General features: G+C 41.2%; 1 long non-coding RNA gene across 1 annotated transcript in view; it reads right to left on the bottom strand.

Moving 5' to 3' along the window:
* The window catches only part of LOC132534859 (uncharacterized), a 538,114-nt gene that overhangs the window by 60,811 nt on the left and 455,770 nt on the right, over nucleotides 1-21,533 (bottom strand). The gene's annotated exons all lie outside the window — the stretch shown is intronic.

Raw genomic sequence — 21,533 nt, 5'->3', positions numbered from 1 at the left:
CTAGTTTCATCTTCTTTCAACCCACTTTCCAGAAATTGCTTTGTGTTTCTTTATTCATTTTGGTCAGGAAAACTGGAGCTGGGAGGTAATTATACACCAAAGCTCTAATTCCTGGGAAGTAAGAGACAAAATAGGATTAAAAAAAAAAAAAAAGGAGGTGTGCACAAAAAGTGATTGAAACAAAAATAAATTAATGAAAAAGTGGGATATTCAGTCCTCAAGTTCCCCCACCCCCATCTCCTGCCCAATGGGATTCTATCACCATTTTGAGTTCAAGACAGCAATTTCTGAAGTGAATACCACAGGAAGTCATGATTTTCTGGTAACCCAACGACTGAATCACTATTCTCCTCAGTGTTTTATGATAGAAATGTGAGAGGGCACCGTCTCAGTGGACTAAGTCCTATTTATGAAAACCAAAGGGGAGACATTTCAGTGAGACCATTCAGTTCTAACCCGTGAAGACTCATCTGTTCAGTTATTTTTTTTCTTCTTCTTAATCTTTCTTACTTCTATACGTGTGTGTGTGTGCGGGGGGAGGGGTTGTTTGTTTGGTTTTGGTTCTTTCTTGCCAAAATTTTTGCCAATAGCAACTTTAGCTTTCTTTTCTGCAGTTACAAAAGTGCTCCCACTACCACTACCAACCAGGGGTCTCATTTAACTATGCAGTGAGATGATAAAAAAAAAAAAAAAGAAACGGAGTAAAGCCGGGAGAAATGGGGTACCCAAGAGACACCTCCCCCCCATCTCTGAGCCTGTTCCCTTGGTAGAGGGAGGTCAGAGCATTTGCTCCCCAGGTCTGATCCCTGAAGACTCCTAACAAGCAGATGTTACTGTAACATGCTCAGGGAATCAAGCATAAATATGACCCCTGACCCCGGCTGTCAGCTGATCCACCGAGGCTCTTAGAAATATACTCTTAAACTTTTCTAAATCCCCCTGCGTTCCCAGCAGCCCCCTCCAGACCAGGCACCCCTCCTCGGCTTCTTTGCCTGTGGCTCCAGGCCAAGTCAGTGTGCAGTTGTGCTCAGTGTGACCTCTCTCTTCACAGAGGTCAAAGGCCTGAGACCTCAGGCCGGCCTCTTTTCTTGCTAAAGGCCAGCTGATGAATCATTCCCAACTTGAAGGGAAGAGAAGAGAGGGGAGGGCTTCAAGGTCTTTTGAGAGAAACAACTGTGGCCTCCACATCAGTGTTTGTGCAGATCTGACGCTTTCAAAACTCAACGTTCTCTCTAGGAACCGCAGAAAGCAGGCAACAGAGAGGCAAATAAGAAGGCCCCAGTGACAGGAATGCAATAAAGAAGAAGGAAAGAATCAGATTTGATTTCAAACACCAGGACTCTAGATGGGAAATTAGAGAGAGGGAGAGAGAGGGGGAGAGACAGAGATGTAGATACTCTTTTAACACACACAAATTCTTCCCAGATTTCCATCAACCTCTCTTCTCTCTCTCTCTCTCTCTCCCTCTTCCTCTCCCCCCTCTCTCTTTCTCACACACACACACAAACCCCCCCAAAACATGTGTGTGTGTGTATGTGTGTGTGTGTGTATGTGTGTGTTTCTCCCCCATCCTTACAATGAGTTTGGTCAAAAGGAATTTGCTGAAAGACTCACGATTCTTTATCTGATTCTTTAGAAAAGAACCTACATGGGAAAAACTTCATAAACTATGGAGCAATGATGTATCTCTCCCCTTCCCTTCCCTTCCCTTCCCTTCCCTTCCCTTCCCTTCCCTTCCCTTCCCTTCCCTTCCCTTCCCTTCCCTTCCCTTCCCTTCCCTTCCCTTCCCTTCCCTTCCCTTCTCTTCCCTTCCCTTCTCTTCCCTTCCCTTTCGCTCTCCTCCCCTCCCCTTCACTCCCCTCCCCTCCCTTCCCTTCCCCTTCGCTCTCCTCCCCTCCCCTTCACTCCCCTCCCCTCTAATCCCCTACCCTTTCCTTCTCTCTCTCTCTCTCACCTCTTCACTCAATTTCTCTCTGTTTTCTATTCTTTATGTAAAAATAGCCTCAAGGAATGGTGAAGCTGTGCAGGCACCATGCCTCAAATGATAACTGTAGTGGGGGGGGGGGGGGCAGAACTAATTTCTTTAGAACAAGAAAAAAAAAAAAAACTATCACATCTCCTGAAAGAAAATCCCATATGTGGCAAAGGTAGTTGGCTGAAGTACCTAAAATGAATTTCAATTTTTCATTGCCCTTTTTCTTTTTCTGAAGTCCCTGTTTGGACTTTTACTCTGTAAAAAGATTACTGAGGACATTCAGGAAGTATCCATTCTTCTGATTAAAAAGAAAGAGTCTGGAGATATTACTGAGGGCTTTGTCATTTTCATAAGTATACTAACAAATGAAGTCAGAAATAAAAAAAAATTCTGCATTAAATATTTTTTATACACATTGACTCACTAGTTTCCCTCTAAATAATTATCCTCTGGAATAAAAGGTGAATACTTAATAGGACTATAAAACTTGATAACAAAACTAGTCTTAAATCCAAATGTTCAACATGAAGAATTTGTAACTATTATCATGTTGTTTTGAGAAAGCATTAAAACTTTCAGCTTCAAAGCACAATGATATACAAACACAATTATTTTAATAAGGGGAAAGATGTGTGTGTGTGTGTGTGAGAGAGAGAGAGAGAGAGAGAGGGAGAGAGAGAGGGAGAGAGAGAGAGAGACCACTGTGCAGCTCTGCCTTATTGTGGTGCTGGGGATTGAACCTTGGACCTAGAAGCTTCAGGCTTGAAAATCTTTTGCAGAACCACTATGCTATCGCTTCAGACCATAAATATTGTGAATTTTTTTTCTCTTTCATGTCTCTCCCTCTCTTTCCACCCCACCCCCACCCCAGAGAACTGCTCAGCTCTGGCTTTTGGTGGTTCAGGAGACTGAATCTAGGACTTTGGAGTCTCCAGCAGGAAAACCTTTTTGCAAAGCCATTATGCTGTCTTCCTGGCCCCCAAACATGAGGTTAAATGGAAACAGAGCAAGCACAGACATCTTGAGTGCAAACACACACTGTATGTACATGCACATTAACACACATCTACATATAAAAGTCCAACAATAGAAAATATATCTATACTTGGAAAAATATAATAAGTAAATAATTACTGAATAATCCTTTAATAACTGAATGAGCATGAGCAAAATTTAATTACAATTTTCATAGAGTTGTCTGGTATTTTCTAAATCCTCTCTTGAACAGGGACAAGCTTGAAGTTTCCCCATAATGAAAGTCTTACATGTGTCTAAAAACCACCATACTTGTGATCATTAAAATCACATGAACATAATGGCAGTCGTTATTCAAAATCAGAACTCTTCTGTGCAGTTGACTATTATCAGAAGTTATTTTCTCAATCCAGAGTAGAGACACTGTTGTTTTAGAGAGAATACAATTTCCAAAAACAAACAAACAGCAGATAGCACAGCAGATTAAAAAGGATAAAGAATTAAAACTCTCAGAGGCTTGGCAGTAGAGCACTTGGCGTGAAGTGCAAGGACCGCCCTAAGGATCTCAGTTTGAGTCCCAGCTCCCCACCTGCAGGGGAGTCACTTCACAAGCAGTGAAGCAGGTCTGCAGGTGTCTATCTTTCTCTCCCCCTTTCTGTCTTCCCCTCCTCTTTCCATTTCTCTCTGTCCTATCCAGCAACAATGACAGCAATACCAACAATAACAATAAACAACAAGGAAAAAAATTAGCCCCCAGGAGCAATGGATTCATAATACAGGCACTGAACCCCAGCAATAACCCTGGAGACAAAAAAAAAAAAAAAAAGAATTGAACTCCCAAGCATAAGATCCCTAGTTTTGTCCCATATGTTAGAGTGAAACTGTGAGTCTCCCTTTCTTCTCCTCTCATTAACAAATAACTAAATGTTTAAAAAGTAAATAATAAAAAAATAGATTCCCTGATCCGTTTGGTTAGAGTTGCCCATGAGAACCAAATGTATCAGTCTGTTGGAAAAACCAAATAGTACATATCGTCATCATCATTATTATTATTCTCCATTTGCTGAAAATGGAGACCGTAATGTGTTTCTCTGTGGGTTCTTAGCCAATCAAACATGCATATTTATGTGCTCTGATTCAATTGCCCACCGTTCTTTGATTAAGTCCAATAGATTTTTCCATTATCGCCTAAAGCACTTAAAGAATATATTGTCCTGCTTCGATTTTTTGATCAGTCTCTTTTGGGGGTGGCAGCAGATTTTAATGAACGGAAGGGAAATAAAAAGTTGGGCAAGTTCTTTCATCGCAAGCCTTCAGTGCCAACAAACTTTAGAAAACAGGTTGCAGGGGGTGGGGGGGAGTGGGCTGCAGCGTAGTGGGTTAAGCACATATGGAGCAAAGGCACAAGGGCTGGAGTAAGGATCCCGGTTCGAGTCCCCGGCTCCCCAACTGCAGGGGGGTCGCCTCACAAACAGTGAAGCAGGTCTGCAGGTGTCTATCTTTCTCTCTTCCCCTCTGTCTTCCCCTCCTCTCTCCATTTCTCTCTGTCCTATCCAACAAAAGCTAGGACAACAATAATAATAACAACAAGGGCAACACAATGGGAAAAATAGCCTCCAGGAGCAGATTGGCAGCAGATTTTAATGAACGGAAGGGAAATAAAAAGTTGGGCAAGTTCTTTCATCGCAAGCCTTCAGTGCCAACAAACTTTAGAAAACAGGTTGCAGGGGGTGGGGGGGAGTGGGCTGCAGCGTAGTGGGTTAAGCACATATGGAGCAAAGGCACAAGGGCTGGAGTAAGGATCCCGGTTCGAGTCCCCGGCTCCCCAACTGCAGGGGGGTCGCCTCACAAACAGTGAAGCAGGTCTGCAGGTGTCTATCTTTCTCTCTTCCCCTCTGTCTTCCCCTCCTCTCTCCATTTCTCTCTGTCCTATCCAACAAAAGCTAGGACAACAATAATAATAACAACAAGGGCAACACAATGGGAAAAATAGCCTCCAGGAGCAGAGGATTCATAGTGCAGGCACCCACCGAGTCCCAGCAATAACCCTGGAGGCCAAAAAGAAACAACAGAAAGAAAACAGGTTACACTGTGTCACTACCCTTCCTTCTTTTGCTCCACCCCCCAGACAATGCTCACACACTGTCTATGATCTGCTCTTGTGGGCAAATCTGAAGTGAAATGTTCTGTAGAACAAGAAACGAATACGATATTCGCCAGAAAAAAAACCAACCACAGGCAAGACTTTTATTGATCAAGAGTCCTTAAGGAATCAGAAGCTTGAGTTTTGTTCCTGGCTGTCATACCAGCTTTAATAGCTAACTGAACCAACCCACTGAATACAGCTCGTTAGAATATCACATCTTGATCAACAAGAAAAAGAAACCGGAAACAGACCTTTAATAGGACTCCAATCAAATGATAGTCATCAATAAATGCTCCCCCTCTCTCTGAGTATACTTTTACATGGACTCTAATTCCATCTGCCAAAATTTGGATTGACTCCACTTTTCAGTTGAAGAGTCTGAACAATGACAATTTGAAAATGACGAGGAAAGGGACTTATATCCAGGTGTGCCTGACCCCAAGGCCCTCTATTTTCCCAAAAAGTTGTGTTTTCCTATTGAAACATCTCCTGTGTAGATGGAAAGGGGATCAGTGAGTTTCTCCAGTTTTCAATCCTTGGGGTTCTATCCTCACAAAAGCAGAAGAAACTGAACTAGCAGCGTGTGAAGGGGTAGACAGAGGGGTACTAAAGGGGTTGAGGTGAACGCAGCAGGCAGGCTGCACTGGGAGATCAGAAGATAGGGATGCAGCCTTTGGGGGCGGGGCGGGTTAAGCGCACATAGTAGGAAGCTCAAGGACCAGCTCAAGAACCCTGGTTTGAGCCTACCTGTGGGATAGAAGGGGGTCACGTCACAAGCGGTGAAGCAGGTCTTTCAGCGTCTATCTTCCTTTCTCCCTCTCTATCTTCCCCATCTCTCTCAGTTTTATCCATTTAAAAAAAAAAAAAAGGAAGAAAAATGGCCTCCAGGAGCAGTGGATTCTTAGTGCAGACACTGAGCCCCAGTGATAACCCTGGAGGCAAAAAAAAAAAAAAAAAGGAATGCAGCTCTCATTTTACATACTATGGGATCCTGAGACTCCTCTTCTTCAGATTGTGCCTGGGAAAGAGGGAAATTCCAAGCTGTGTTTTAAGTGGCCTTGGGGAGAACTGCTTAGAGAAGGGAAATATTTGAGGATTCCATGAAAAGATTAGTGTAGAGCAATCACGGTGATCAGAACCCAAGCCATCTCGGTGGGAAGGAAAAGCCTATGACAAATGAGAGCATGTTGCCAAGGTGTTATTGAAAGGAATCAATGACAAAGTAAATAATGAAGCCAAAGGATATGGGAGAGAACAAAGGGGATCTCTGGGACTACCAACCCCGCAAATAAACCAAGTAGCCCTGGAGGTCGCTCAATGGACACAGGACACAGGACTCCATAAGCATGAAATCCTGACTTGGATCCCCTGTACTGCTTATGCTGGAGTGACGGAGTGATAACTTTCTCTCTTTCTCTATCTTTCTTTCCTCTCTCTCATTCAAATGAATACATCACAAAACAAATCTATCCTTAAAAAAATAAAAAATAAAATGAGAGCAAGATAAGGGAGAGACAGGGATTAAGCTTTAGAATTTTAACTAAGAGTTAAACTGAAGGTTCATGAAGCGCAGAATCCTTTGATATGATTCTTGGTCCTATTCTATGGTGATTCTGGTTTGCTGGTTTACGGGGGAGAATACAACATCAGTTTTATCAGAGTGAAAGCTAACAATGGCTAAGAGTAGTTGAAGGCTCATGGTGGGATTAAGCAAGCAAAGGACACTGTGTACTGAAAAGTTGGACATAACTTCATGGGAAATGACAAACACTTGGGGATAAAAACATAGAGAAGAAAATCCTTGGGGATGCAAATAGGATCAATGAAATTCTTTGCTATGGGGAGTTGAGCAGGAGCGCAGCGGGTTAAGCACACATGGTGCAAAACGCAAGGATGGGCTTAAGGATCCTGGTTCGAGGCTCTGGCTCCCCACCTGCAGGGGAGTCTCTTCATAAGTGGTGAAGCAGGTCTGCAGGTGTCTATCTTTCTCCCCCCACTCCCGCCGTCTTCCCCTCCTCTCTCCATTTCTCTCTGTCCTATCCAACAACGACAACCAATAACAACTACAACAATAAAACAACAAGGGCAACAAAAGGGAATAAATAAATAAATATTTTTTTTAAAAGCAAGAAACTCTTTGCTATGACATTTTCAAAACCCCGAGAGGAAGAAGGGAAAGGCAGATCGTTCTTTAAAGCTTAGAATCTAAGAAAGAAAATACACACTGACCCTTAGTTTACCCTCAATAAATCCATAAATAGAACCTTGCTTACCTTTATCTAAAATAACATGGCAACATTTTAAATATTCTTTTCTTGACTATCATCGTAGCACAACAAACACATCAATCTACTGGATGTTGTCTCCTAACCGATTAGAGAAAAACTGTATAAGAAAATAACCTGGCTAGTAAAGTTTTCTTTCTTTCTTTTTATACCCCCAAGAATAACAAGAACATTCACTCCACAACTCTATGTGCTGGGATATACATTTTTTTTTTCCTAGGCAGAAATTCGAACATCCATAAAAACCTTGCAGTCAGTCAAGATGATGTATTGAGGGGCTTCCTTGTACAGATTGTGGTGACTAACAGTTTCAGAATATATAGAGAACTTTCCCATCTTTTCAAAGCATTAACTCCTGAAGTTGCTACAAAGCCCAAAAAAGAAAGCCTTTCTGTGTTTTGTCTAGCCTACAGGATCCAACTCAACAAGAAGCTCAAAACAAAAACTTGAAAACAAGGCCTCTGGAGTAGGCAAATGTCTGCACAAATACTACATACACCTCAAACATATTGTTAGGTCCATATCCCTACATTTTATTACTCCCTGCATTCATGGATTGCCAAAGTAGAACATGCTTTTTTTCCCCTCAGTATCTCTCCATTCACTCCATGTTATTACACAGACTTTGCTCTGGGAAACACACCTAAGTAACCAATTGAAAACCCAGTAACTCCTTCTCATGGAAGGTGTAATATTTAGAGACTCATTCGTTTATTCAAATTCATTAGCTCCCTGAAAACACTAACTCAACAAATATTTCTTGGGTACACAGTAGATAAGACACATAAGGCAAATTAATTCCTTAAGGTGACTTACCTGGATGTTTGACCAAACTCACTGGAGGGATTTGTATAAATGGTTACGCTAATTATGTGTGTGGAAACAGCAATAGGATCAATATCTGGAAAGACCTAGACGTTTAATGTCAGTGCACATGATGGTCTGGGAGTTGTAACCAGATGATCAGACAAGTTTCAGATTGTTGTCCTGGAGGCAACGCATAGAATGTCTTAATAAATCAGCTGTAAAGTGGGACTCTTGAAAGACGTTTGTTCTTGAATATGCCATTGGTGACTGGGAGGGTACATTCCAATACTGTGTACCCATGCCTTCCAACCATTTGTACAACATACTCCAATAGACTTGCCCTGGCATCTGGTAAGCAAATGTTGTTTTCCATATGAAACGTAACAATATAGAAGATGGCTATTACAGAATAAAAATGCACAACTCATAGTACACCTCATTTAGGTGAGCTGATAATCATTGCCAGACTCATACTGCTTCTGTGTTTCCTAAGTTCTCTTTGATGACAGTTGTTAGTTTCATGAATTTAACCAAATATTCCTGGCACAGCCTGTACACCAGGAACTAAATTAGAAATTGGGGACATGGTGAGAGAAGTATGGAAGAAGATGATTCCTAAAGAAATATATAACTAGTATCATACATCTTCCTTTGGAGGTTCATAGATGATTATTGCAGGAATGCAAAGGGGAAAAAAAAAGAACTGAATAAATCAAAAGTGCCAGGATACCTTTTTATTCCCAGTTATTTGAAGATGAGTTATTAATGGTGAGGTAAAGGAAAATAGAAAAATCCTAAGTATTCCACAGTGATAAAACTGGAACTAACACTCAGCCGTCCTAAATTCAGGTTTGGAGTTACTGCCACTAAACCACTATTCTATTACTCTAGATAGAAAACTTAAGCACCTAACATTTTATCAGAGTTTGCATTGAACCAAGGTCTTCAGTATCTGATGCGAATTTATTTGACATTTGTCTTTCCATAGTTATTCAGTGCTTTGCATGGCATCCATCATAAGTACATGCTTAGTGATGCTTTGTGGAATGGATGAGTAAATAAATGGACAGAAAGATCTAGATGTGAAACAAAGCTATGAGAAAGCGGGTAAGGATGTCTATAGAAAGGAAAGAAAGAAAGGCAAGAGAAAAGGAGAGAGGTGACAGATGATATAGAGATGATAGATTAGATAGGTGATAGATAGATAATAGAGAGATAGATTTAGATAAATGAATAAAGATCCAAACAAAGACACAGGATAAGCACTTTTTTTTGTAACTCAAAATATCCCAGATCTTTTTGGATGGATGTGTTGAGTTCCTTAGGATATATCCCCAGGAGAGGAATTGCAGGGTCATAGGGTAGGTCCATTTCTAGCCTTCTGAGAGTTCTCCAGACTGTTCTCCACAGAGGCTGGACCAATTGACATTCCCACCAGCAGTGCAAGAGGGTTCCTTTGACCCCACACCCTCTCCAGCATTTGCTGCTGTTACCTTTTCTGATGTATGACATTCTCACAAGAGTGAAGTGATATTTCATTGTTGTCTTTATTTGCATTTCTCTGACAATCAGAGACTTGGAGCATTTTTTCATGTGTTTCTCGGCCTTTTGGATCTCTTCTGTGGTGAATATTGTGTCCAAGTCCTCCCCCCATTTTTGGATGGGGTCATTTGTTGTCTTGTTGATGAGTCTGGCAAGCTCTTTATATATGTTGGTTATTAAACTCTTATCTGATGTATGACATGTAGAGATCTTCTCCCATTCTGTGAGGGGTCTCTTGGTTTGGGTAGTGGTTTCTTTTGCTGTGCAGAAGCTTTTTAATTTGATGTAGTCCCATAGGTTTATAATTGCCTTAGTGTTCTTTGTAATTGGATTCGTTTCATTGAAAATGTCTTTAAAATTTATGCAGAAAAGAGTTCTGCCAATATTTTCCTCTAAGTATTTGATAGTTTGTGGTCTAACACCCAAGTCCTTGATCCACTTGGAATTTACTTTTGTATTTGGTGAAATACAGTGGTTCAGTTTCATTCTTCTGCATGTTTCAACCCATTGTTTCCAACACCATTTGTTGAAGAGACTCTGCTTTCCCCATTTAATGGTCTGGGCCCCTTTGTCAAAGATTAGATGTCCATAGGTGTGGGGCCTCATTTGTGGGCTCTCAATTCTATTCCACTGCTCAGTGTGTCTATTCATGTTCCAGTACCAAGCAGTTTTTATGACAATGGCCCTATAATACATATGTTCTTGGCAGCACAATTTGTAATAGCCAAAGCCTGGAAGCAACCCAGGTGTCCAACAACAGATGAGTGGCTGAGCAAGTTGTGGTATATATACACAATGGAATACTACTCAGCTGTAAAAAATGGTGACTTCACCGTTTTCAGCCGATCTTGGATGGACCTTGAAAAAATCATGTTGAGTGAAATAAGTCAGAAACAGAAGGATAAATATGGGATGATCTCACTCTCAGGCCAAAGTTGAAAAACAAGATCAGAAAAGAAAACACAAGTAGAACCTGAAATGGAATTGGCATATTGCACCCAAGTAAAAGACTCTGGGGTGGGTGGGGAGAATACAGGTCCATGAAGGATGATAAATGACGTAGTGGGGGTTGTATTGTTAAATGGGAAACTGGGGAATGTTATGCATGTACAAACTATTGTATTTACTGTTGAATGTAAAACATTAATTCCCCAATAAAGAAATAAATTTTTTAAAAAATCCCATAAAACCCATTCTAGAATCATCTGAATGGTAGAACTGTTTTAACTTTTCTTTGTATTGCTTCCACCAATGATGATAAGATAGAAGTCAAGTTGAATTATTGCGGCCAATCCTTTCCAACCAATTGTAAACTTAGGAATTCCTCTCTTATCTGATATTAAATTCATGTTGATCCAAAACAATCCCAAAATGTCTTGACACCAAAATTCCTTGGCGGAAGAAAAGCCACAGCCAAGAGGGAAAATGTGGGTGAAAGGGCAACAGGTTACATGATCATAAACAGTGTAAAGAAAGATGCCCCGGCTGACTCGCATTCAGTACTTTGTAATCAGGTCTTGGGTAACCAACACATATATTAGCATCATTAGACTAACATAGGATTGCCTGGAATGTGTACAAATGTCACTCATACTTCTAATGTCACTTCAAGAAATTAATGTCGTTTCAAAAATGTCACAACATCGGGGCCACATCCAATTCATGCCTATGAAGAAACAGGGAAACAAATTCATCCAACTAAACAGAGTTCAGAAGAAAAACTTCTGCAGGATTCTTATGCCTTCCTCATCGCTCCTACAGGTTGGAAATGGAAGTAACATACAAAAACTAAATTCTGTTTTTCAGATTTAATGTCACTGGCAATATATCCAAATTTAATTGAAGCACTGATTGGCTTAATTTTTTTAAATTTTCTTCATAACTAAAATAGAATGATGAGAACATTCCCTTTTCTTTATGCTACACAATACAATCAATACCTTTTCTTCTTTTGATTGAAAACGTCTACTTTGATAGTATTTCCAAAGATTCACAATATTTTGCTTATTCCTTATTCCCGGGAGGATAAAATGTTGAACTCTTCCAGATAGAATTTCTTCAACTCACTTAAAAGAATTTCACCTTCTCAACACCCTTGCATTTAACTTAATGTTTTTCAGATTCCCAAACTCTATCACCACAATGCTAAACAAATAACTGTAGTTCAAAGGTCAGAGAAAGGGACCTATTAGGTGAAAGGTTGAATAACTTGAAAGAAAAGTATTACAGCTTTAAGAAAGATATCTAACAGGCTTGAGGCCCTTTCCCTGCTGGCAACAGTTAATTCTTTCTGATTTAGGCTCTTCACCACCAAGGTGTTAACTTTTTAGCTGCTGGGGATTTGAACTTTATTACATTTTCTCCTTTCATTTACTTATTAAGTTAGAAGACACTTTACTTCATGGCCAAAAAAAAAAAAAAGATATTTCATATTTTATGAATTAGCTTGCCTGAAGGGGAAAAACAAGTTAAGTTTGGAGTCTAAATTTGTTCTCATATTTATAACTAAATTGATTCTGTAAACACGATTTTTTTTAAAAAAAAACACATTGAACCATTCAGGTAAAAACAGATGTTAGTCATCTACAAAAAAGAACCTCCAATGTGTGTGTCTCTCCAACTCAGAAGGAAAAGCAAAGCCACCAGGCAGGTCGGATTCATATAGAAAGAGTTTTACATTAAGACTGAAGGCTCTTTAAAAAAAAAAAATGTATAACTTGAATTCTTCCTTGACTTTTTGACAAAATGGAGAAAGTTCTACAGATTCTGTTTTCAGTGACTAAATGAATGACCTTGGACTTAGGAGAGAAGAAGTGACTAGCTAGTAAATGATAAGAGAACCAAAGATAAAGAGAGAAATTGGGAGCTGTGAGGGAGGCATGGTATGAACTTGGCACCAGTGAATGCACTCATCCACCTGTGAATTCGACCACTACTAACGGAGGCCACACCCAGGGAGAAATATGGCTAATATTCCATCCACTGATGAAATATCTTTTGAAAATAGAATGAACCTAAAGAGGGGATTTCTTTCAGGATAATGGAATGGAGATGATCCATAAACTTTCAAGCAAGTTCACCCTTTTGAGCTGTGGGAATACTAGTTACAAAAAATATGCAGGGAGTCAGGCAGTAGCGCAGTGGGTTAAGCGCAGGAGGCAAGGAGCACAGGGACCAGCACAAGGATCCTGGTTCGAGCCCCCAGATCCCCACCTGCAGGGGAGTCATTTCACAAACGGTGAAGCAGGTCTGCAGGTGTCTGTCTTTCTCTCCCCCTCTCTGTCTTCCCCTCCTCTCTCCATTTCTCTCTGTGCTATCTAACAGCAATGACATCAATAACAACAACAATAATAACTACAACAAGGGCAACAAAAGGGAAAATAAATAAATATAAAAATTTAAAAAAATATATATAAATCATGCAAACACCTTCCTGGTTTAAAAGAATACAGGCTGAGATCACCCAGCTTCAGCTGTGGCCTGGATATGTACTTTTACTCTAGACACCAGATATGCATCTGCCATGTTGACTTCTTAGGCTACGTACGGGCAGCTAGCTGGCCACTACATAGCTTCATAAGAGTTCACAGAACTAACGCTAAGTAACACCGCTTGGTTTTTCCCACTCACTGAATGGATATTCATAATGCGATGGAATAGTGAGAAAAGTTTCTCTCTGCTCTACAAGTTAAATTTCCCACAGGAGTGGCCCTAGAGACACAGGTTGATGAGAAAGGAGTTTCCTGGGTGTAGGAGAGAGGAGTAGTACATCCAAAAATTAAAGCCCTTTCTGAATTATACTTCATATATCCTTCCTGTCTTATCTGGAAGGCAGAAATGAACTCCAGGCCTCCCACAGGTGCATCACTTGTGAGTAACCAAAAGAGTCCATGCTTTTACTCAGAGAACACCACTTCACCGTCCAGGGAGCTCCCATCCTTGGAGCTGTGACAGGGTTTAAAGCCAGGTCTTCATACCCTGCAACTGTTCTATCAGGTAAGCTCTCTCCCAGCCATATATGTGATTTCTTATACCATTTTTCTTACGGCATTATGAACCTATCTGTTTATGGCTTTCTCCTCTTTAATAAGTTTTATTCAGATCTACGAGCTGATTTAGAACAGAAAATATCTGACTGTTTTTGCTTTGTTTACCAGAGCACTGCTCAGCTGTGGCTTATGTTGGTGCAGGGGATTTAACCCGAGACTTTGGAGCATCAGGCATGAGAGTCTTTTTGCATAACCATTATGCTAGCTACCCCTGCTCTGATTGGCTTTTATCGTTGAGCCTTTACATATATCAGTGATAAGACTTCAAAATTTTTGGTTGACTATGCGCCAGAGGAACGCTGCAACTTTATAAAAGGGCATGTCTTTTACAATAAACGCAGGCTGGAGCTGGTCATACTGAACAGAAATAGATTGTGTCTCGTGTCTTTCAAACTGAATCAAGCCCAAAGACATCAGCATTCATAAAATTAGGCCCAATCTTACTGGAATCCAGAAGGTTCATTCTCATCTTGCAGGCAGTAACTTCAGCCAAACAAGCATAGTTGATGTCAGTAGAATACTTTCCAGATAGGCCAATCTTGGATCACAAAGAGGTAGGGCAAGGAAGAATGAGTTTTCCCTGAAGTATCTCTTTGGCTGTCTGGCTAGGGATACAACTAAGGGAGACATTCTGACAACGGCATTACCAGTGGTGCCATAGGCCATGCCCAGTGCTTTAATCTGCTGGAAGGACTAAGCAGCAGTCTAGGTTGACGATCAGTCCTTGTACTTTTCACAAACCAAACTGCGGGAAAAGGTATTGTACTTTAAATTGATGCGGGGGGGGGGGGGGGGGGGCGTGTCCTGATTTTCCCATTGAAGTGGTGTTAGAACTGGGGGTTTTGTGTCTGCTCCCAAGTCTGTTACTTGATGACTTGCAGAACTGACAACAAACACACCACATCTAATTAAATGTGGACTATACTGGAATGCTCTAAGGTGTAAAGCTTTCCAAGGTGTCTGGGAGCTATTTAAGCTGGGGACATAACAGCAAATACTTAACTTGTCTCAAATTGTGCTTTTTTTTTTTTTTTTAAAGGGACCTGAATAAAATAAAAGGAAAATGTGGGATTTAAGTGAAATGTCCAGAGCTATATTGGCAGAGATAAAGTGCAAGACAACCAGAGGCAAAAGCATGTCACAAGAAAAGAGAAGAAGAGAAGCAGAGAAGAGAAACAGGAGGGGAGAGGAGGGGAGGGAAGGAGGAAGGAAGGAAGGAAGGAAGGAAGGAAGGAAGGAAGGAAGAAGGAAGGAAAGGAGGGAGATATTTCTACAAACAAAACTAAAGAAAAAGTAAAAATTCCTTGTAAATAAGTAAAAGGCAATTGAGAGAGACGCCACTTTCTTCTTTTTTAAGCTTCAGTGTGATTTGAAGGAGAGAGAGAGAGAAGGAAAATTATAAGATTTCTTATAATTGGGTCGGGAATCAGAAAAGCTGTATTTTTGTTACGTTCGGGTAGAGTGGTATTCCTGGATCCTAAGGTGTTTCTACTTTTCTTTTTTTTTTTTTTTGAAGAATACTCTATACCAAATTCCATAGAAATCGCCTCAGTTTACTGGGGGCATCATTATTAATAAGAACCATTGTCACCTCAACCAAGGGAGCCTTGATGTTTCCCCAGGTACACTCCCCAGAGAAATGAGGGACTCATCACACAATATCCCCAAATATAGACCATCAGAGGATTTTGTCCCAGGGGCAGCTGGACTCTGTAAGACAGAGAATCTAACCAACGTCATGGCCACTGCCAGGTGCTACCTTGATGTCAGATTCCTTCCGTGTTGCCTCAGAAATAAAAGACACAATATTTGAGGTTCCTGCTCTGTCCTAGCATCATTCATAATCCTCCCAGTATTTTAATGACTATCATTTTGCAATCAGTGAGATAATGGGGGTAGGGGGGGGATATGGGGTAGATACTGCAGTCTCTAGACTATGTGACTCACCCTCCAAATTTGCTCAGTATAGAGGTGTTCACAACCCAAATGAAAATAACTAGGTAGCAGCAAAAGGAAATATGAGCCTCCCTCTTGGGATCTGTTCAATCTTCAGTTCCTGGCAACCTCTCCCTGCTTTGTTCTTCTTGGAATCTCTCACTCCTTTGGAAGTTTCAATCTCTTTGATCAGCTTCATGGTATAATTCTTCTCCCAACACGGAGGGTGTCTGTTCACTAGCTCAGCAATTCTGTGCCATTAAAAAAAAAAAAAAAAGCCCACATTTCACTGCAAAGTGGGGATTCCCATTTTTCTAGCCATAAAGATTATTTTCTGTTTCTCTAAAGCAAAGTTTTCATTAGGGGAGTTATTAATAATTCAGAGATAACCTAATAATGATCTGTAAGATAAGAACTACAGCTCCAAGCAGGAGGGAAGTCCAGTGAGATTTCTAAAAACAAACACTATTTCCATGAAATCATTACATTACTTAGCATTCTAAGGAGACCAACTTTCCAGCTACCTTGTAAAGGCCTGGCTCTGGCTTATGACAAAACTTCTGGAAGTTTCCTTTCAAGTTATAACCATTCTCAAAGCATTTGGCCATGCCTCAGTGCAAACTTCTCCTGCAGAAATTAACAATTAAGGATGGGGAAAACCCACCCTATAGATAAATAAATAAATACCAATTTTGCATTTTGTTGTAGACATTGAATGAGTAGGCACTGTCTACATTCCAGCATACGTTGGAAGGGAAGAATGATTTTTTAAAAAATGGCAATGATTAGCAAGGTCAACCTAAACAGAACCTCACTAAGTGAGAGGGAGAGCCACAGAAGTCTCAGAAAGAGTCTCCAGACAGAGACTCTTACAACTGGGAGGGGTGGAGGGGAGGGGGTGTAGGAGCTTCTCCCCTGAGAAGCTCTGGGATCTGTCCTTAGAGATGACCAGAGAGGTTGGGATGGGTTTTGAAGGCTCCCACCAGAAAAGAAAGAAAGGAAGAAAGAAAGAAAGGAAAAAAAGAGAAAGAAAGAAAAAGAAAGGAAGTGTTAGTGTGTAATACTAAAGAAAAAAGAAAATGCATGAGAAAAATTAAGAGACCGTATTATTTGGAGAAAACAAACTTGGGTGGCTGGGTGGTGGCACACCTGGTAGAGTGCACATGTTACAGTGCAAAAGGATCTGGGTTCAAGCCTCGATCCCCACCTGCAGGGGGAAAGCTTCACAAGTGGGGAAGTAGGACTGTAGGTGTTTCTCTGTCTCTCTCCCTGTTTCTCCCTTCCTGTCAATATCTGGCTGTCTTTATCCAATGAATAAATAAAGACAATTAATTTAAAAAAATCAGGGCTTGCATTGAATGTTCCTTGTGAAATTTCCTTCCTTCTACCTGTGCAAAGCAAATGAAATATTTCTTGTTCCTCATCTTTGTGAACTGCCTAGGACTCTACTACTAGCTTTTTTTTTTTTTAATGAATGCAATTTTTCCTTTTTTTTTTTCCCCCTATCTTTATTTACTGGATAGAAATAGCCAGAAATCAAGGGGAATGGGGGGTAGAGAAGGAGAAAACAGAGAGACACCTGCAGCCTTGCTTCACCACTTGTGAAGCTTTCCCCTCCTGCAGGTGGGGACTGGAGGCTTGAACCTGGGACTTTGTGCACTGTAACATGTGCGCTCAACCAGGTGAGCCACCACACAGCCCCTCTACTACTAGCTTTCATTGAACATTTATGACATGCTAGATGCTGCCCTGCTCATTTAACTGAGGTCATCATTTCATGATTGAGGTACCAGTTAGCCAAACACATAGTTTATTGAGAAGCTACTGTGGGAGAGTTAGATTACATCTGAACACACACACACACACACACACACACACACACACACACACACACACACACACACACACACACAGTAAAGATATATTTTTAAGGCCTGTGAGATAGCTCAACCTTAGAGCACAGGACTTGTACATCTGAGGTCCCAAAGACAGTGAGTTCAATTCTTAGCATCGTCAAATGCCAGAGCTGAGCTGTGTTCTGGTAACTCTCTTTCTCATAAAGATAAGTAAAATAAACCTTAAGGAAAAAAAAAGATACTTTTTTATCCCTCCCCCAAACTTGTCAGCATTACTGACAAGTGATTTTTGAAAAAAGCTACTAATGAATGCTCACAAAGGGTAATAATTGGCAGGAGATGGAGGAAGTAACTATTTGGAAGGATGGTCCAAAGAATCCAGAGAAGTTTCTACACAGGAGACCTCTGAGAAAGCTCTGCATCCAGTGGGCAAAGTTCTTCTTCCCTCAGAGGATGGAATGACTTCAGGAGATCAGAATATGTGGGGGGAAAAAGGCTAGTTGTTATCAACAGAATACCCATCTTCGGGAGTCAGTAGTGTAGCAGGTTAAGCACACGTGGCACAAAGCCCACCGACGAGAGTAAGGATCCTGGTTCAAGCCCCCCGCTTCCCACCTTCAGAGGAGTCGCTTCCCAGGCTGCAAAGCAGGTCTGCAGGTCTCTATCTACTTTCCCCCTCTGTCTTCCCCTCCTCTCTCCATTTCTCTCAGTCCTATCCACCAACAATGACATCAATAACAACAACAATAATAACCACAACAAGGGCAACAAAAGGGTAAATAAAGAAACAAATATAAAAAAACTAAAAAAAAAAAAAGAATACCCATCTTCACATATATTCATGTGCCAAAATAAAACCCAGGCCCAAACTGTCAACTTCTCCAAATGTTTTTTTTTCTCATTTTCACACACACACACACACACACACACACACACACAAACAAACCTACCATATAAAAATATGTCTTGTCATTGACAAGTTGACTAATTTTTACCAAAATAAATAAATAAGAATCCCAAGATTTTTTTTTTGCTTTCCACATCTATGTATAAGATGAAATTAATCATCACTGACTGTTTTTCTCTTTATTTCCAAGTAAGTAAACTCAAGTACCTGGGAAGCTTGAATTTAAATGGCCAGGGATATAGTAAACACTTTTATTTTTTCAGTCATCTTTCTCCAGATTACTTTTGAAAAGGTTTATGTATTGTGAGAGAGAGCAGTGGAGTGCTTGTCTCTGACATACAAGGATTGAACTTACGACCTCTAGAGACACAGTTGTACATACAAGATCTGTTCTCCACCAGACTGAGCTATCTCCCTGGCACTCTCTTTTCCCCTTTTCAATGCGTGGGTGAGCCAGGGCAGGACTTAGCATCCTGCTATTACCACAGCTAACCCAAAGCATATGCATGCAAATGCACTGCGTGTCTAGAACTGAATTCCTTATTTGCTGCTAAGAAATGAAAACTCTTACCTCAAAGGATAAATATTACACTTCCCCTGTAAGAATCAACTACCAGCCAGCAGCCTCCCTCCAGGAACAAGCAGGCAGCATACTTCCCCAAAATTTGCACACAATGCAGGTCAGATGGCTAATGAAGCCATAAACTAGGCAGTGTCTGGAGCACTTGGCATCACGGAGTCAGCTGACCTCAGTGGTTCAGAGATCGGAAGATGCTTCTTGCCGGAAGCTCCCCTGTTCCCTGCGCAAAGCCAGCTCTTGGTAAATAAACACACAACCTTTGCAAAGGTAATTTAAGGCCGCTGCCTCGGAGAAGATGTTGAGAGGAGGGAGAGGGGGAGATAAAAAAAAAAAAGCTCATGAATAAAGTTGAAGGCTGCAGGCTAAGGTGGTTATTAAGTCTCAAGCTGTTTTTTGTTTTTTGTTTTTTTCCCCTCCCCTTTACTTGTACTAACCACAGAAAGAAATAAAGACAATGCCTGTTACGGTGTTCTAAAATTGGAACACATTAGTTGTTTGGTTAAAAGCACTTAGAACTGAACTTGGGCTTGACAGGAAAAAAAAAAAAAAAGGAAGGAAAAGGAAGGAAGGAAGAAAGGGAGAGAGAGAGAGCGAGAGAGAAGAAAGAAGGAAGGAAGGAAGGAAGGAAGAGAGGAAGGAAGAAAGGAAAAAAGAAGAAGTGAACAAAGTCATGCCCTTGGTCTGCCCTTCCCATTCAGGACATGAACCAGAGATGAAGGAGCCACTCTCTGCTGAGAGTTGTGGGTAGGGTGAAGCTGGTCCCATCCTCACTCCCGCTAAATCAGGGAAGCTTTATTATTCCAGATGGCAAACCTTCATGAACTGTGCTGGTGCACTGGAGAAATGCCGGGCTGTTAAATAACTTATTCCCCACCCTTCTCCCACTGCTCTGCAGCGAAAGCTTTGCCTTAATGATCCCCTGTTAATAAACAAAGGGCCTTTGGGGTTGGGTGGGGGCTTAAGATTGTGTGACTCTGATTATAGAAAGGAGGTTTTTATTCAGACAGTGCAAGTGTTTCCACTTCCCCCCAGCCTATATCTTCTTCCCAACTTCTTTAAGCCAAAAAAAAAAAAAAAAAAAAAAAAAAGGTTGGCCTGGTCTCCTTAATTACTGAGCTCATTGTGTTAATCCACCCTTCACTTTGTGCTAATGCGGCTTTGAGTCACCCATTAGAACAATGTAATTGGAGGGGAAAAAATGGGTTATGATTCAATGAATCCTAGTTTAAAAAAATACAATATGCGTACATATATGGGTAAGGGATATAGAGATAGAAGCATATTTGCAATTTCTATCAAATATCTGATAGGATGGTATTTTGCACACACACACACACACGCACACGCACACACACACACGTTGGGAAATTGTGCAGATGTGGTCGGACATTGGCAGGGCCCACAAACCACTATATTTCCATGCAAGTATTATTTACAGATCCCCACCACGTTATCCCCTCAGGGTACTGCTAATTCAGTTAAAACCATTGCAACAGTTGCTAAGGATGCTTCCACCTTCCCAACATGCCCTTTGTCTCTCTTCACCCCCTTTCCTAGCCAATCCCGTCCCGAGTTGCCACTTCCGGAATCTTCTCATAAAAGCCTCTCCTATTTCCACTTTTGCTCTCTTTGCTCTTTTCTCTTCCATGACCCGACCTGGAGAAGGGCTGGTGGGCATAGTGGGAGGCGGCCATTTTGCTAGCTCCATGTGGCCTGAACTGCTGTGCTCACACCCAATTCCACATGAATAAAGATTTGCAATTCCACTGTCCCACAAGTTCCTGGTCTCTTCTCTCTCCCCTGCCATGCAACCCGACACACACACACACACACACACACACACACACACACATATGTATATATTCAAATGTAAATGTGAAGTAAAAATAGATACCCAAGGATAATATAGTCTCTTCTTTCCAAGCTTGAATGTTGAGGTTACTCAGATCAAGAAATTAATTCTTCATCAGGTAAAATATTCCAATTTGGCTGCACTTACAAATAATCTAGCATCCCACTGTAAGTGAGAAAGAATGAGTCTCCCTCACCCGTGTGTGTGTGTGTGTGTGTGTGTGTGTGTGTGTGTGTGTGTGTGTGTGTGTGTGTGTGTATTCCAAAGGCCATGACTGAGAGGCCTTGTCTTTATTCTTTCCCTGAGCTTTGCATCTGTGGGTCACAGTCATCTGTGGTGTGTCCGTCTCCTGCTTTCCAGTGTCAGAGGATGGGAGAAAGTTCCAGCCCAGGACAGGAGGGGAAGTGCAGGGGGTGGGGTTGAGGGGTCTCCTGTATTCCATCAGCCCAACAGCCTCCTCTTGTTGTGAAGAGGAAGCTGCAAACTGCTGCCTTTTACTGTGGCCCCTGTGGCAATTCTTCAAGAAGTGCTGGCTTTCACTTTAATGCTATTGTAAAATGTCTAGAGATGCTTAGCTATAAGGCACTATAAAAGTTTAAGATATTACTGTTAAAAGGACACAGC

The sequence above is a fragment of the Erinaceus europaeus genome, chromosome 20, assembly GCF_950295315.1.
Source record: "Erinaceus europaeus chromosome 20, mEriEur2.1, whole genome shotgun sequence".
NCBI lineage: Eukaryota > Metazoa > Chordata > Mammalia > Eulipotyphla > Erinaceidae > Erinaceus > Erinaceus europaeus.
Note: the sequence above shows the minus strand (reverse complement) of the source record. Positions and strands in the feature narration are given on the sequence as shown.